The sequence below is a fragment of the Pseudophryne corroboree genome, chromosome 3 (genome assembly GCF_028390025.1).
Source record: "Pseudophryne corroboree isolate aPseCor3 chromosome 3, aPseCor3.hap2, whole genome shotgun sequence".
NCBI classification, from domain to species: Eukaryota; Metazoa; Chordata; class Amphibia; order Anura; family Myobatrachidae; genus Pseudophryne; species Pseudophryne corroboree.
Window position 1 is genome coordinate 271,292,169 of NC_086446.1, and position 17,900 is coordinate 271,310,068.

The window sequence follows — 17,900 nt, forward strand, 5'->3', positions numbered from 1 at the left end:
TACGGAAAGACCAATGGAATCGAAACTTACGACTGCGAATTCCTTCAGCCAGAGCTTATATGGCCTATATGGGTGTTGCACCAACCCTTCTCGGTGTTGTGCCTGTGAACTGTATAGCGGACTTCCTTGTCGGCTGTACCTGGACCTCCTGGTCTGTTATGACCTCCTGGTCTTGTTACAGTATGACCTCCTGGTCTGCTATACTCTAATGCTCAAAATTGTATTTAACCAGAGATGCCTCCCTAGCCACCGTGCACGTCACTTACACGCATGTACCTCACGAGTACTCGACTTTTCTTGTGGTTCAACCTTTAAAAATTGTAAAAACACTCACTCATCACATGTACACTTTTGTTTCTATTTCTATTTCTGCGCAGAAATTTTTCTTCAGATCAGGTGTGTTACCAATTAGGAGCAGGATCTGTTAACTAAATTTCGGACACCCAAAAATAGACTTGCGTTATTTCTCGCCTCGCGTTATTTATCGCTTTGCGTTATTTATCGCTTTGCGTTAAAAATCAACTTATCGTGACTTGAGCTACGTGGGCGTAACCGGACGCTCCGTTGCGTAACGTACGCTGCGTGCGTCGGCCTTTGGATTGCGTACGCAAGTCTTTGTTAGAGACACGTATACGCAAAGCAAAGATCCACCGTAACACAATTTATACTTTTATCAATGTAGATGATCCTTGATCATCTACCACACAAACACACTGACTTCGCCTTATCTCCCAGGCAAAACTGTGTGTTTGTCTATCTTTTAACTATATTACTCTTAAACTATGAAATAACGGCAAATCTCTTTTAGCACTTCTATCAACTATAAAAACTGGCAGACAGGAGAGTGATATACGAAAATGAAAAAAGAAAAAGAAATGCAGATATATATATGTGTGCGTGCGTGTGTACGCAAGACAGAAAAATAAACAGTTTTAAAAGACACTAGCGTTTTGTTCTTACCTCCGGTTCCCGGATTCCTTCAGCACTCTTTACCTAAGCGAAGCAGACGCTTATCCTGTCAGCACTACGAGGGATACAACCTCCCGCCTTTTGCTGAGGGATAATGTCTGCTGATCTACCTAGTGCAGATATGTGAAGGACGGGCGAGCCGCCAATTGATAAAGCTGAATATTTATCGTATATAAAACACCTTAAGAGGTCTAAGAACACTGTACGCTATCTACGTAAGAAGTACCGTAAGGGTACGCAAGTTGTGTAGCGATCGCTCAACCGTAGTCGAGACGCTCAAGCGTCACGTTCGCTTACGGCCCAGTGATCACAGGCAGGCACGCTATTGGCTGCCGACTAACGTGATGATTCGCTATAGCGTAGCGTACGCTCGGGACCACGAGGAGATCACCAGCGGTGCAGACGCTTACAACGTTTAAACCTTTATATCTATACCTTTAACGATGAGATACACAGTATACCTTAGTGTAGAGACAGAGTGTAAGTGCAACCTGGTGTAACCTGATTAACTACAAAGCTGCTTGAGCGTCACCGACGCTCAGAGAATACTTAACCCTTATAAAAAATACACAGATACCTGGGCTTAGGGTCCGAAACCTATTATATGTATTATAACTATTATACTTGCAAAAGGAATCACAGTACAAATGATACACTACAATATAACATAAACCAACTAACCAGATAAACTACACAGGAAATACAATACAATACAATTTAAGGAAAATACGAGAGAAAGAGTAGAGAGAGAGAGATAGAGAGAGAGAGAGAGATGGCTCACAGTAAGACAATATGATTACGGAGAAAACTTACGCACAAGGGGAACGATCGCATGCGCCTCGATATCCAGCTCCCGATTATCAGCAATGAGAACCGTTGAAGAGAGAGAACTGGATACGGTCGGCCTGCCTATTTATGCCCCACACACAATACAATTCAATGGTCCCTACAATCTCATTGTTCATTGGACACAGGAATTCGGCTTCGCATTATAACAAAAGGTCATAGGTTGATTCATACAGGTGGGCTGTGACTATTTCCAACTGCTCAGGTGGGAGGGAAACTGGGTTTCCCGCCGCATGGGTAATAAAGTGCAAATAAAGTAAATGTTCATAAACTTCTTATGTCCATAACTATTCGCACGAGCGATTGATCTGCTTCAAACCAACACCGGAATATTTCTAATTAAATATTCTTCCGATGGATACTAAACACCACTGTATTACTCCTGTCTGACCCTTCGTATCACACAAAGAGGGATTCCTCTGTTCATAAACATTCTATATTAACCAAACTTTCAGAATCTATCAAAGGGACCATGATCTACAAAATACATTATTAGTGAAAATATGTAATGATTGAGTCGCACGCTACAACCACATAAACTCTACCGTAAATACGCATACCATGCGCCTGCGGGTGCCCGCGACTGTGAGTATGCGCACGTACGGGAGAGTGTACGCATGCGCAGCACGGACCTGTGTGAGGTGCAAATATGGTAGTGTGCATAGAGATATTTTTCTGACTTTGACACTACATAAGAACAGGCACTCATTATACACCATTGCCAAAGGAGGGTTAATCTAATGCTAACCGCTTAAAATTCAAAATAAGCTAAAATACAAAAAAAAAAGTTGCAAAGAGGTTAATTGATGCTGTAGTTCAGAAATTTGGCACATAAAGTACACTGCACTTTAATTATTTGCAGCAATTGCAGTATTTTATTATGGCTTGTAGAGGATATGAGGATATAAAGCGAAAGATCCTTGCTATGGCCGATTTTGACTATGCGGGTACAGGTCGTTGGGTCGACTCAACTTAGGTCGACAGTCATTAGGTCGACCACTGAAGGTCAGCATGGGCATTATGTGAATATGTAGTAGGTCGACAGGTGAAAAGGTCGACATGAGTTTTTGGACTTTATTTTGGTGTTGTTTTCTTCGTAAAGTGACGAGGAACCCCAATTAGGGCACCGTGTCCCCTCGCATGGCTCGTCATGCTTCGGGCAAGGTGCCTCGCTTTGCTCGGCCCAGGTTACCATTCCTATCGTAGTCCATGTGGAAACTCATGTCGACCTTTTGACCTAGTACATGTCGACATCATGCATGTCGACCTTCAGTGGTCGACCTAATGACTGTCGACATAAGCTGTGTCGACCTAACGACCGTATCCTGAGCCCAGATAGCACAGATTTTGACTATCTGTACTTTTGATTTTGTCTAAGTACAATTTTGACTAAGTGCCAATTTTGACTATGATTTGTACTACATAGTACACAAGATAGTCAAGACTGACTTGCCTGCACAGTCTATCTAGCCTTGCAATACCGACCCCGCGGGAGTGCGCATTGGGATCTAATCGGTATCGCAAACTGCCTAACACCCTGCGATTTCCACTAACTTTCATTGTGATTTTGACTATATAGTCAAAATCGAAAGGAGGAATCTCACCGTGTGTGGAAATCTCACCGTGTGGGAATTAGATCAAATCTGGGAGTCATCTACAGGAGCCAAGATTCGGTGTTACGCTAATCATGCACAAACTGTTTGATAAAGGCATTTCTAAGTAACTACCCTATTTATGAAGCAGATATTGCAGTTTACTGTACTTCCGTATTAAAGGGCCCATACATCAGGGGAGAATTGGAGAAATTCCCTGTTATCCTGACGCCTGGGTCAGAGGACTGGGACAAGCTAACATGTTGAAAATCCCTGATTCACCAATTCGACCAAAAAATGACTCTGATCGGAGAGTTGGGGATTATTGGAGTCATCGATGTCTGGTGTTCACTGTTTTTGATTGCCGATTGTAACAGCATTGGGCAATCTCCTGCATGATAAATCAGCAGACAGCAATTTACATATAATCAGTAGCGGATCTTGCCACGGGCAAGCAGTACTTTTGCCCGGGGCGCCGCCTTCCAGAGGGCGCCGGCGCCATCCGGAGGGCGCCGCACCATGGCAAGATCTGCCACTGTGCTACCCGCTGGTCCCCCGCTTTGAAGGGAACCAGACGCTAAGCGTCTAGTTTCCCTTCATGGAGAGGACTGTGCTGTGCGGTGCACGATGACGTCATCGCGCACCGCACAGCATAGTGGCACAGACACTAGGGGTCATAATTGACCTCTAGTGTCTATGCTGTGCTATGGGAGAGACGTAATGACGTCTCTCCCATAAATCCGAGGACAGACACAACCATCCGAGGACAGGAGAAGAGCGGCGCCGGCGGAGGAGAAGGTCTGGAATCAGGAGCGGGGATTGTAAGTATAATTTTTTTTTTTCAGCTGCGCTACAGGGGGCACAAATGGGGGCGTAACTGACCACGCCCCATATGAAGCCACGCCCCTATTTTTGCCCGGGGCGCCACAAGGGCAAGATCCGGCCCTGCATATAATGTATACATTTTCGGAGCACTTGTCCTCTAGCATAGGAACAATGATAAATGGCTCCAATAGCTGAGGTTTTATCATTGCAAATCATGATGAGTTGAACAGGTAAGTTGCGCTGCCAATTAAATTATTTTTTATTAAATAAGGCCCTTTAATACTCTAGTTATTCATGGATACCTGTATTTATGAGGGGGCACTTATGTGGGCTGACCATATTATATTAATGGGAAAAGTGTACACATTGAGCGTCTCACTAGTATAACTCAGGCGTTTGTAATACTGGTCATGAAGTGCCTCAGCTCCTAGTGAATTCATTGGTAGCATTCTCATTAACAGTGGTGCAGCCCACAATTTGTAAAAAAAATTGAAATTGTATAACTAACCAGCAGCAGGTAGGAAGGTAGATATGAATAGACAGATATACATCTATAAATAAATAAATAAATAAACAATAGTTTTATAAAAGTATTCATGGCACCCATGATATATAGGGACAAATCTTTTGGCTGCGACCCACAGGATCCATCTAACCAATAAGCTGTGAAAATATGATACATAAACCTAAGATTACCCAGGGTAGAAAGCTTCATGGCTGTCAAGGCTAAGAAGAGGCAAATCTTTTTATCAAGTGCACTTTTAATACTGTCCACAAAGGGGTTATATGTACTTTCCTAATTTAGCTCATGGGGTTTGGGAATTACAATGAAGATCTAGATAAAGAAAATGAGGGACAGTGAAATTTAATAACAAATCTGCTCAAAAATCTATGTTGTTGGAAAACAGGTAATGGTGACAAACAGGTAAGCGTGCTCTCATCTTCTGTCTCACCTTCCGAAGCTTCCTCCAACCTGCCATTCCCTAACCAATCTGTCCCTTCTGCAATCTTTCTTAAATGCAGTGGGAAAACTTGCACATTCCTACATGTTCCACACCCACCAGAAAAAATGTCAGAGTACAATAACAATCCAGATTACAATAATAAGGCTAGAAAGAGGGCAACCCTGCCATTAGCAATATACACAGGCACAAAACAAAAAGCCCCACTGAACCTACTTTTAGCAGAGGGGTTTTAATAGAGTGCATGAATGCTACTGAAGAAGATAGGACCTGGGACCAGCTGTGTCAGCAAACCATGCATAAATTGCCAGTCTATCCTAAAAAAGGCCTTTTCGGCATCAGTGGATCAAAGTATTATTGGTGAAATACCATTAGAGGCCAAATGCATTAGGTGAATGATCTTGGTAGTATTATCTTGAGTATCTCAACCTGGTACAAATCCCACCTGGTCAAAGTAGAATCAGAGGTTTCACCCTGTTAGCTATAAACCTAGCAAATAGTTTGATGTTGGCATTGAGTAATGAAATGGGGCAGTAACCGAGACACTAGGCTGGAACCTTCCTTTGTTCTATATTAAGGTAATTTAGAGCCTTCACGGATTGACTCGAATACCGCTCCTCATATATTTTATTGAAGGCCTGAGGTATCTTAGGTAGGAGTTTATCTGTAAATGTTTTAGAAAACAAAACAGTCTGGGCCAGTGCTTTTCTCAGGAAGAGTAGACTTCAAAGCCTCATCCAACTCTGTAATGGACAAAGGGCGACTGAGGTAAATCCTATCCTCTGCCTAGAGTGTGGGGAAGTCTGAGTCCTTCAAATATTGGGCTTCTATGTCTTTGAAAGAAGCAATCATTAGGAGTCTAAGAGGAGTAGAGCAAGGCTGGTCATGGCAGGATCATGTTCCCAATCAAGGAGAAGAATAGATGGCAGAAGTTTTCATCCACTTCAGAGTCCAAGAGGAAGAACTGGATCCCTTCTGACCCCCCTGATGAGGAAGAGGCAAAGATCTGCTTCCAGGAAGGAAGAAGAGATGTACGACGTTCTCTTCCAGCTGAGAGGAGAAGACCGGACATAAGAGGATGAAGAAAGAAGAACATCAAGCAGATGCAGAGAAAAGAGGAACCAGCAGTGCTGCATCATCCTGCCCCAGCGACACCATCCAGAGACTGTCGTTTTTCCATCAGCTATGCTGGGTCACCTTTGGAAAGGTCTTGCTGGCAGATTTGTCTAGCCGTCAGATGGTGGCCGTGAAAGTCATAAAGAAGAGATAGCTGCTAGTCAGGGGCAAATAAGAACTAGCATTTGTGGAAAGGAGAGTGTTAGAACTGACACATGGAAGGGCCTTCCTTATCCATGGCCACTTTGCTCTGCAGACCAAGGAGCATCTTCTAATTGGAATGCAGTATGCAAGTGGAGATTTCATCAGCTCCTGAAGAGGGAACACCGCCTTACCATCCCTAGTGCCAGGTTCTACTAAGCAAAGCTTATATGTGGGGTAGAGTTCCTCCATTTCAAGGGCATAATCCATAGTAACCTCAAGCCAGAGAACATCTTGGAGGCTGGAATGGGCCATATTAAGAACACTGACTTCAGTCTCGCACTCGAGAACATCCTTGGAGATTAGAGGGCAACTGGCTTCAATGGAACACATGGTTACACTGCTTCTGGGGTGTGTGCTGGCAAGGAGTACAGTGCCAACCGGTTTTCATTTGGTGTCATAATGACCCAAATGATCACCAGAAGTCTTGATTACCATCCTAAAAGACTTGCACTTGACATCATTGAAGTGCTCCTCCAGAAAGATCCCACCAGACGACTCGGAGTCAATGGTTACATACGACACTATCCGTTCTTCCAGCTGGTCGATTGGCTCTCAGTCGAAGCCCTTAAGACTGTACCCCCACACAGCCACAACCCACCATCCTTACCACACTTTGATTTCATTCTAAGCCACACAGACAGAATGGAGGCAGCAGAGGCCTGTAAGCGACCAATAACAGCTGAGAAGCAAGGACGATTTAGAGGGTTCCCATTTATCAGCTCCACCTGGAGAACACTCCCAAAGGTACCTGGCCTATAAGAACATCAGCTGAGGCCACAGCACTGCTGGTTACCAAAATGGAAGACTCTGCATCAAATGGAAGAGAATAAAGGGAGGGGGAGGAGGAGGAGGAGGAGGAGGAGGAGGAAGACTTTGAGGGTTTTTTCTATGCTCAAATTACTTTGAATGTTTTTGTTTTGTTAGGTTGGGATCAGTTTAGTGGGCTGGGGTTGGGATGGTTTAAGAATTTTTATATATGTTTGTTAATTTTTATAATTGGAAAAACATTGTTGGAGATAACAGCAAATTATATTTACCGATTTCGTTTCTTCAAGATACTTCTTGGCAGCCATTACTCTGGGATTGCATCCCATCCCCCTAGTTCTAGACAGGAAGTTTTCTCACACTTCAGGGACCGCACACTTAGGATATATATAGCTACTCCTGCCCTTCCTCCTCAGTCTTTTGAGTGTCTCCTCACATTCGGTTCCTGTGAAAAAACAGAATAAAAGGGAGGGTATATTATAGGCTGCCATGAAGTATCTTGAAGAAGCGAAATTATCGGTAAATATAGTTTGCTATTTTCTTCTACACTACTTCATGGCAGCCATTACTCTGGGATATACCAAAGCATAATAATATAGGGATGGTAACAAATAGTCCAACAGACAGAAATTTATGGTTAATGACCCAATTTTATGCATTCATCGCAATGCCCCTTCAAGGACATCACTGTCAAAGTGGGCGCCAGCCAAATCCAGAGCATAGTGGCTAGAGAAGGTGTGAACAGACGACCAGGTGGCTACTGTACACGTCTTTCGTTGATACCCGAGCGTCCTTAACCCAGGAAGTTGCAACAACAATGGTTGAGTGTGCTTTCAGATTTTATGGCACTTTATGACCCCTTTCCTCATACACAAAAATCATTAGCTCCTTGATACACCTGGCAATAGCTTGCTTCATGGGTGCACCACCTTTCTTTATGCCTAGATGTAAAACAAATACTTTGTTTTCCAGAAGTTTTTCACTCCTGTCCAAATAGACAAAAAATGCTTGTAATAAGTTCAGCATATGCAACCTTTCTTCCTTCTGTCGAAGTCGAAAAATATTGCAATACACACATCACGTACTAACTACACACAGATAGCCTCCGTGCGCGTACTTATTCTGCTGTGCGTGCACATATTCGCAATTTGCGTATGGTCGCTCCCGCGGTCCTGCGCATTAGCGCGTAGTATGAGTATTTACCACCTATTCAAACCAACCTATGACCTCCCCTGTACTGTAAATGACCATCCCTGTGTCCAATGGACAAAGAGATTACAGTATCGTGTTAGGTTTTGGAAGATTGTATAAAAGAGCCAGCTGCATGCCTGGTCACACACAAACTCTTAAGGTCATCTACCCTGATGACTGAGGACCAGACTGGGAAGCGCAGGCGAAACTAAACAAGTATGTACCATTGACTGTAGCCATTATACTATTGTATTGTTTATATTGTTACCCCCTGCAAGTAAAGAACCGTTGGTGGGTTAGACCCAACCTAGTTTTGAATTACAATTGGTGTTGTGTTCCATTTCCTTGCTAAGGTTTAAAGTGTATTTACAGCCACTCGGGCTGCTGCATTGTGCTAACAGCGTATATGCCTGTGTACGCAAACTGTGTAGTCCCTACGCCCTACGCAGCGGCTCAATAGTAAAGTGTATCAAGTGTGTTTAAGGTATATGCTTTTTAGTCCTGTAAGTAAACCAGCGTTTACAAGTGGAGGCATCGTCCGGTTTTCACATGCTCACAGCCTAACAGGTCATAGCAGACTTAATCTATCAGCAAAGGGCGGAAAGTTATCCTACGTAACCTTTTCCTGGTCGATGGATGTGCTGAAAACCCTATCTGTGTGCTGTTAGATTGCGTCTGCTCTGTCTGGTGTGCAGACATGCTGATAGAACCCGTAAAACAGGAAAAAAAGCTATTTAAAAAAATCTGTGAATTTATTTTTGCCGCCGAAAGCGTACACAAAGGTCACTGATACTTTGCATACCCTCTCACATTGTTGCACCAAGATTCAGATTGCTAGAGTCATTTAGATCTGTGTGAAATCGGATACATTTGTTGCTATATAGTTAAAATTGAAATAGTGTTTAAAGAAGTAAATCTAAAGCACAACACGCAGGTCTGGCCTTGTCGTTAAAGGTTACACAGAACAAGCGGTTGTGCTTGTGAGCGATTATAGTTAGTATTGCTCACATTTACAGAGTTGTGTGATTTGTTTTATTGCGGACGCACGGTTTTGTACACGTGTCTTGGACAAAGTACAGGACTGCGCACACAGCGTTACCGACACGCACGGTCGCGTGTTTACGCAAAGTGCGTAAGAGTGCGGACGATAAGTACAAATTACACGATAGTTTTTGTTCAGTTAAAAGGTGGGACAGTAGCCATGCTACAATAGCACATAACTATCCGGTTTCTAAAGCAGATTAGTATAAAACTTTTGTTTAAACTGTATTGCCTCTGGGGGTAAAGCTGCCAATAAGTACACGTGAAAATTTTTCTGTACAGAAAAACAAAGCATATTTGAGTGAGTGAAAGTAAGAGTGAATGTATTGAACCCCGGGAATTCGGGATCCCGTCGTGTGGTACACCAAGTGAGTGGAGGCTTGGCGGCGTGAGGTGGCTGACTCACGTTAGTATAGATTGGAATACGTAAGTCGTGAGGAGACTTACACAGGAGCTTGGTAGGGAATTGTGAACTTTGTGACCCATATAGTTTTTTGATACGCTCCGGCTGAGGTTTCGCAGCTTGTGATTCGATTCCAGTGGTCGTAGGGTGGATAGGTAACGAGTACCTATACGCTGTGCGATTGGACCGCGCGTTTGTGGGTGCGATATATAGCGCAACTTGATACCCCTTTAACGAGCTTTTGCGTAAAATCGCGGTATCATTAGCACCGTGTAGAGCATACGCAAGCGTGATTTGTGTCAAAAAGTGCATAGGGAGTTTTCGCTGGTCTCTCACAGGAAAATCTCAATGACAGATATTTACTGGAAAGGATAAGTTACTCCTAAAAACTTCCAGTAAATATAGGTCAATTAGGGGCCCTAAGTTGGGTACATCGCCTTCGCTATCGACAGTGTATGGTAGTACCGGCCAACGGGGGCGAGAGTGGGTGGAAGCGCTCTGAAAACTTTCACCGTCGCCTTATATTGAGTATTTTGGCATTTGTGGGAATAGCCGAGAAGGCAAGTCCCACAAATTATGGGAGCCAGTTGCTCAACTAAGGGACGTATGGTAGCCAGGGTTCAGGCAGAAGAGTTGGGAACGAGAAGGTCAGAATTGCGGCCGAGAAGGTCAGAATTGTGGCCGAGAGGGTCAGCAAGGTTTATTATGTGTGGAAAACTAGGGATTGGTTTCTTTACTTGGAAAATTTGTAATATGGTGATGTTATATTTTGTCCCCTATGTTCTCCCAGATGATGCCTATTTCATATGTGGGAGGAAGGCGTACAAGTGGCTTGCCCCGAGCTCAGAGGGATTGTGTTATATTGGGAGAGTACTACCGGAGGTCATGACCATAACCCATGATAAAATGAAAGATGTTCACCGCAGTGCTCAGGCTCCTTATACTTATACTCACTATGAACACATCATCAAGAGACACCTCATACATAGGGCAGAGCACGCAGCCTTTGATTTGATCCACGAATCCACCGGGATTCAGTTCCTTCTCGCATTAGACATCACCCGTACTGCCAGAGGAACTATAAATTATAAGTATATCCATGCGCTAGCGAACTTGATAGATAATATCACTGAGATGTATGATGACACCTTCAGGTATACGGGAAGGGAGTTACAAGCCTACAAGAAGGAACTGATCCAGCACAGGATGGTCCTTAATTATGTCACAGCCGTGACAGGTGGGTACTGTGTTACTCTGGCAACTCAATATGGTGTGAAGTGCTGTACATATATTAAAAACAGCACTGACGACCCAACGGAGATAATCGATCAGAAGATGGACGAGATCTTGCAGTTGAAGTGGGAGTTCAGGAGGAAGCACAACCTTACCTTAGCGACTGTGAGTAATGAACTGACCGGCTGGGTCTCATGGTTGAACCCACGCAAATGGTTCTCAGGTTTAGGAGAGTGGGCTCAAAATGTCATTATGAGTGTGGGAAATTTCTCCTTTGTATCCTGGGAGTCATCATAATTATTGGTTTGATATTTAGGTGTGTTCAAATTCTAACGCGGCGCAAGCACGGCACAAATTTGATGAGTCTAAGGAGCGAGGGCGCTGTTACAGCAGCAGATTTAATTTATAATCCATCCATAGAGACAGCGTTATGATAAGGATTGCAAATTAATTTCATGGCCTGTTTCTTTCACCCGTTTTTCTTTGTCTCCCCCTCTGCCCAGATACATCCAACCGGAAAAGACATCAGCCCTACCCAAAATGTTTATGTGAATGTATTTTTATATATGTGTCTTATCTTCATCTCTTCAACCTCCAGTTAATGGCACACATAGTCGACAGGTGATATCCACATATACTAGCACTCACATATGTTCCCCCTCCATGTATCATCAACTAAATGTGCACCCCATTTGTTGAAACAAGAAGCCGAAAAGAGCTCGGTAGTGTTTGTTGGCCCATTTACAGACCCTTAATACGGGATGAGAAGGATTTAATGTATACTTCGCAATACCTCAAAGCTTATTTAGAACATATACGGCACGATGATACATGCCCCTCAGACATGGATTCATACATACATGCTTTTTACTATCCCACTAGGTCATACATTTCCCACCTACAACTCTCCCCTGACCATCCAAGCTTCTGTATATATTGTATAGATATTTTTCTGTTTATTGATTAGGTAGTGGCAGTTATTGGTGACTGCCAAAGGGTGGACTGTCGAAGTCGAAAAATATTGCAATACACACATCACGTACAAACTACACACAGATGGCCTCCGTGTGCGTATTTATTCTGCTGTACGTGCACATATTTGCAATTTGCGTTTGGTCGCTCCCGCATTCCTGCGCATTAGCGCGTGGTATGATTATTTATGGTAGTGTTTGTAGTCGTGTTGAAAAGCCATAAAAACACATTACATATTTAAGCCAAATAGTGCACAATGTACACATAGTCTCCCTGCATCACACCAGCAAGTTACAACAGTTTAAATGGTATCAGAACAAAGGGATTCACCTTTACAGGATAGGAGGGGTCAGAACAAGGTTATAAGGTGGTTTTTGGTATCCAGCTGTAGGGTATTTTAAGGGCAATATTCCGGTGTTGGTTTGTAGAAGATCGCACGCTCCTGCGAATAGTTATGCGCAGGAGCAGAATATAAATATAAACTGTATTTACTGTACATTTGTTATGCGGCGGGAATCAGACATCGCCCACCTATTCAAACCAACCTATGACCTCTCCTGTACTGTAAATGACCATCCCTGTGTCCAATGGACAAAGAGATTACAGTATCGTGTTAGGTTTTGGAAGATTGTATAAAAGAGCCAGCTGCATGCCTGGTCACACACAGACTCTTAAGGTCATCTACCCTGATGACTGAGGACCAGACTGGGAAGCGCAGGCGAAACTAAACAAGTATGTACCATTGACTGTAGCCATTATACTATTGTATTGTTTATATTGTTACCCCCTGCAAGTAAAGAACCGTTGGTGGGTTAGACCCCAACCTAGTTTTGAGCTACAATTGGTGTCGTGTTCCATTTCCTTGCTAAGGTTTAAAGTGTATTTACAGCCACTCGGGCTGCTGTATTGTGCTAACAGCGTATAGGCCTGTGTACGCAAACTGTGTAGTCCCTACGCCCTTTCGGCGTACATACGCAGAGTGCGTACACTGTGCGACCTTGTGTACGTAAGGTTTGTAAATAATACAAAGGTGAAAGGTTAATTACTGCGGCCGCAGCGGCTCAATAGTAAAGTGTATCAAGTGTGTTTAAGGTATATGCTTTTAAGTCCTGTAAGAAAACCAGCGTTTACAATTCTCACTTTTAGGTTGTGGGAAAGATGAGGACAAAAAAAATCTCCTGGTTTAATAAAACGCTGACACTATCTTTGGTAAAGAAGCTGTATTTGTTCTCACAGCATCTTTATCTGATAAGATATTAAGATATGGGCAGAAAGGCCCATAACACTTGTAATTCACTGACCCTTCTGGCTGAAATTCAGTATCAGATTCAGATCCCATAGCACTAGGACTGATTTGACTTGAGGCCATATTCTTTTCATAGCTTGACAGAAACCTTTGACAAAATTGTCTTCAGACAGTTTCCTATCCAGCAACATGCTCAAGGTTGCCATCTGTACCTTAATGGTTGATATAGTCAGATCCTTCTCAACCCATCATATAGAAACTGTAATATTTGGGGTGTTTCAACTCTCATGAGAAAAATTCAGATTCGGCCCATTAGATAAAGGTATTCCAGATCCTATAATAAATTAGAGGATAACTTCTTTCTTACTTGCATAAGAAACTGAATAACTTGTTCAGACAAATATTTTCTTCTTAATAGTTCACATTCAATTTCCATATCATCAAATGAAAATTTTTCAAGTTTAGATGGAATATTGGCCCCTGGTGTAACCTGGTGTGAGTGGTAACATCCATAAACTCTCTGCTGCCACACTCACCATAGTTGGGAACCACACTCTCCTTGACCGGTAGGGAAGAATTATCACTTCTACTTGCTCTTTTCTATTTGTTTGTTTTTATGACACAAGCAATCACAGGAATAAAGGAGGGAACATATACAGGTTGAGTATCCCATATCCAAATATCCAGAAATACGGAATATTCCGAAAACGATATTTATGGTAAAAACTTACCGTTGTTAAATCTCTTTCCGCGAGGCACACTGGGCTCCACAAGGAATAACATCGGGGTGTAGAGTAGGAACTTGATCCGAGGCACCAACAGGCTCAAAGCTTTGACTTCCCAAGATGCACAGCGCCGCCTCCTCTATAACCCCACCTCCGTGCACAGGAGTTCAGTTTCGTTAACCAGCCCAATGCAGTAGCAGGTACTAGAAACGACAATCATAAACAGCCACATAGACCACGCACTCACCACCACTGGGGAGGGTGTCAGCGGATAATGCCATATCAACCCAAAGAAGCAAAGTGCGTCAGGGTGGGCACCTTGTGGAGCCCAGTGTACCTCGCAGAAAGAGATTTAACAACGGTAAGTTCTTACCATAAATCTCGTTTTCTGCTGCGGGATACACTGGGCTCCACAAGGAATAACATCGGGGATGTCCTAAAGCAGTTCCTTATGGGAGGGGGACGCACTGTAGCGGGCACAAGAACCCGGCATCCAAAGGAAGCATCCTGGGAGGCGGAAGTATCGAAGGCATAGAACCTTATGAACGTGTTCACTGAGGACCACGTAGCCAACTTGCACAATTGTTCAAGGGTCGCACCACCGCGGGACGACCAAGAAGGTCCTACAGACCGAGTAGAATGGGCTTTGATGGTAGCAGGAGCCGGAAGACCAGCCTGTACATTAGCATGTGCAATTACCATTCTAATCCATCTGGCTTGTTAGCAGGCCAGCCACGTTTGTGAAAACCAAACAGTACAAAAAGAGAATCAGAATTCCGAATGGAGGAAGTTCTCTTCACATAGATACGGAAAGCCCGTACCACATCCAAAGACCGCTCTTTAGATGACGCCTCAGAAGAATTAAAGGCCGGAACCACAATTTCCTGATTAAGGTGGAAGGAAGACACCACCTTGGGCAAATAACCCCGGACGCATTCTAAGAACCGCCCGGTCACGGTGAAAAATCAGATAGGGGGACTTACAGGATAAGGCACCCAAGTCCGAGACCCTTCTAGCTGAAGCAATAGCCAGCAAAAATAACACCTTAAGGGAGAGCCACTTAAGGTCCGCAGACACAAGAGGTTCAAACGGAGACTCTTGCAAGGCCTCTAGAACCACCAACAAATCCCAAGGGGCCACAGGTGGAGCATAAGGAGGTTGAATCCGCAACACGCCCTGAGTGAAGGTATTAACATCAGGAAGGGCAGCAATCTTTCTCTGAAACCAAACAGACAAGACAGAAATATGAACCTTGAAGGAGGCCAGACGAAGGCCTAAGTCCAGGCCTTGTTGTAGGAAGGCCAATAGTTTGGCCGTACTAAACTTGAAAACGTCATGATTGTGAGATGCACACCAAGTAAAGTAAGCATTCCAGACCCTATGGTAGATCCGAGCAGAAGCCGGCTTGCGGGCCTTCAACATAGTTTGAACGACGGCCTCAGAAAAACCCTTGGCCCTCAGGACGGAATCCTCAAGAGCCATGCCGTCAAAGCCAGACGGGCCAAGTCCTGGTAAACACAAGGGCCCTGAACGAGGAGGTCTGGTCGTTGTGGAAGTAGAAGGGGACGATCCAACGAGAGGCCCTGTAGATCGGAGAACCAGTGCCGCCTGGGCCACGCTGGAGCGATCAGAAGTAGGTTTCCTCCTTCTTGCTTGAACTTCCGTATTACTCTGGGCAGGAGTGACACCGGAGGGAACACATACGGCAGCCGAAAGTTCCATGGAATTGCCAGGGCGTACATGAACCCTGCTTGAGGATCCCTTGTCCTTGCTCCGAAGACCGGAACCTTGTGATTGTTTCGAGACACCATAAGGTCCACATCTGGAAGGTACTACTTGTCCACGAGAAGTTGAAACACCTCTGGATGGAGGCTCCATTCTCCGGCGTGTACGTCCTGACGACTGAGAAAGTTTGCTTGCCAGTTTAGGACCCCCGGAATGAACACTGCGGATATGGCCGGCAGATGGCGTTCTGCCCACTTAAGAATCCTTGATACTTTTCTCATTGCCATGCGGCTTCGAGTGCCGCCTTGATGATTGATGTACGCCACTGTGGTGGTGTTGTCCAATTGTACTTGAACAAGTCTGTTCTGTATGAGATGCTGGGCCATTGTCAACACATTGAACACTGTGACGACACTTGCGGACGAGATAGGAAGCATCGATTCCTGTACTGAAGTTTCAGGACCTTCTCCTGAGAAAAGAACAACCGCTGGTTATGGGTGTCCAATAACGCTCCCAGGTGTACCGTGTTCCGAGTAGGAACCAGGGATGATTTCTTCCAGTCGACAAGCCACCCATGGCTGTCATGATCTGGGCAGTCAGACCTAGATGACACAGGAGAATTTCTGGGGAATTTGCCAGGATCAACAAATCGTCCAGGTACAGCAAGATCCTGACCCCTTGACGGCGGAGTGTAGCTGTCATGACCGCCATAACTTTGGTGAAAACTCGGGGAGCCGTTGTTAAACCACAGTGTAAAGCCCGAAATTGGTAGTGAAGGTTGCCCACCGCAAACTTCAGGTACTGCTGATGAGACACTGCAACAGGAATATGTAGGTAGGCATCCTGTATGTCCAGGGAGACCATATAGTCCCCAGGCTCTAAGGCCAGAACAATAGAGCGAAGAGTTTCCATAAGAAACTTGGAGATCCTCGTGCTTGTTCATGGACTTGAGATTGAGAATGGGCCGTGAGGACCCGTTCGGTTTCGGGACTAGAAACAGCGGTGAATAGAACCCTTTGCCTCGCTGAGCCAGAGGCACCCGTACCACCACTCCTGTGGCCAGGAGGGATTGTACCACCGAATGGAGAGTAGATGCCTTCATCGGGTCCAAAGGGACATCTGTCAGGCAAAATCGATGAGGAGGACGGTTCTTGAAGGGTACGGCGTAACCTCGAGTGATGACTTCCCTTACCCAGGTATCCGAAGTGGCCTTCAACCATTCCTGGGCGAAACCTAGAAGTCGGCCCCCCACCCTGGTATCCCCCAGAGGGAGGCCAGCTCCGTCATGCGGCAGGCTTGTCAGTTTTGGAAGCAGGCTGACGGGCAGCCCAGGCCCTCTTAGGTCTGGGCTTGGCAGGTTTGGAAGCACGAGTCTCCTTTGGGTACGCCTGACCTTTTGCTTTACCTGGAGGACGAAAGGGCCATGGGAAATTACTTTTAGCCTTCTGTGCGGAAGGAGCCGTACTAGGTAGGCAAGCTGTTTTAGCAGTAGCCAGATCAGCCACAATCTTATTCAGGTCTTCACCTAAAAGAATGTCTCCTTTAAAAGGAAGCACCTCCAGGGTCTTCTTGGAATCCATATCCACCGACCAGAATCTCAACCACAGGATACGTCGAGCCAAGATGGACGTAGTGGCAGCCTTGGCTGCCAGCACCCCAGCATCAGAAGCCGCCTCCTTAAGGTACAGAGAAGCCGTGGCAATATATGAGAGACATTGTCTAGCATGATCAGAAATGTCGGAAGGCAGCTCCGCCTCCAGTTCCTGAGCCCATGCTTCAACAGCTTCAGCAGCCCAAGTAGCTGCAATGCTTGGCATGTGCACAGCCCCCATTATGGCATAAACCGCTTTTAGACAACCCTCCACACGTCTATCCGTCGGTTCCTTCAGAGAGGTGACGGTAGTTACCGGCAGAGCTGAGGAAACTACCATGCGAGCCACATGAGAATCTACCGACGGAGGAGTTTCCCAATTTTTACATAGCTCTGCAGAGAGAGGATAGCGAGCCAACAGTCTCTTATGCGGTGTGAATTTCGTACCTGGATTTCCCAGGATTCCTGACGTATGTCCGCCAGGTGTTGAGAAT

General features: G+C 44.9%; 1 pseudogene; it reads left to right on the forward strand.

The window, feature by feature from the left end:
• The first annotated feature begins 6,913 nt into the window (after window positions 1–6,913).
• LOC135057243 (uncharacterized) overlaps window positions 6,914–17,900 on the forward strand; it is a 98,539-nt pseudogene continuing 87,552 nt past the window's right edge.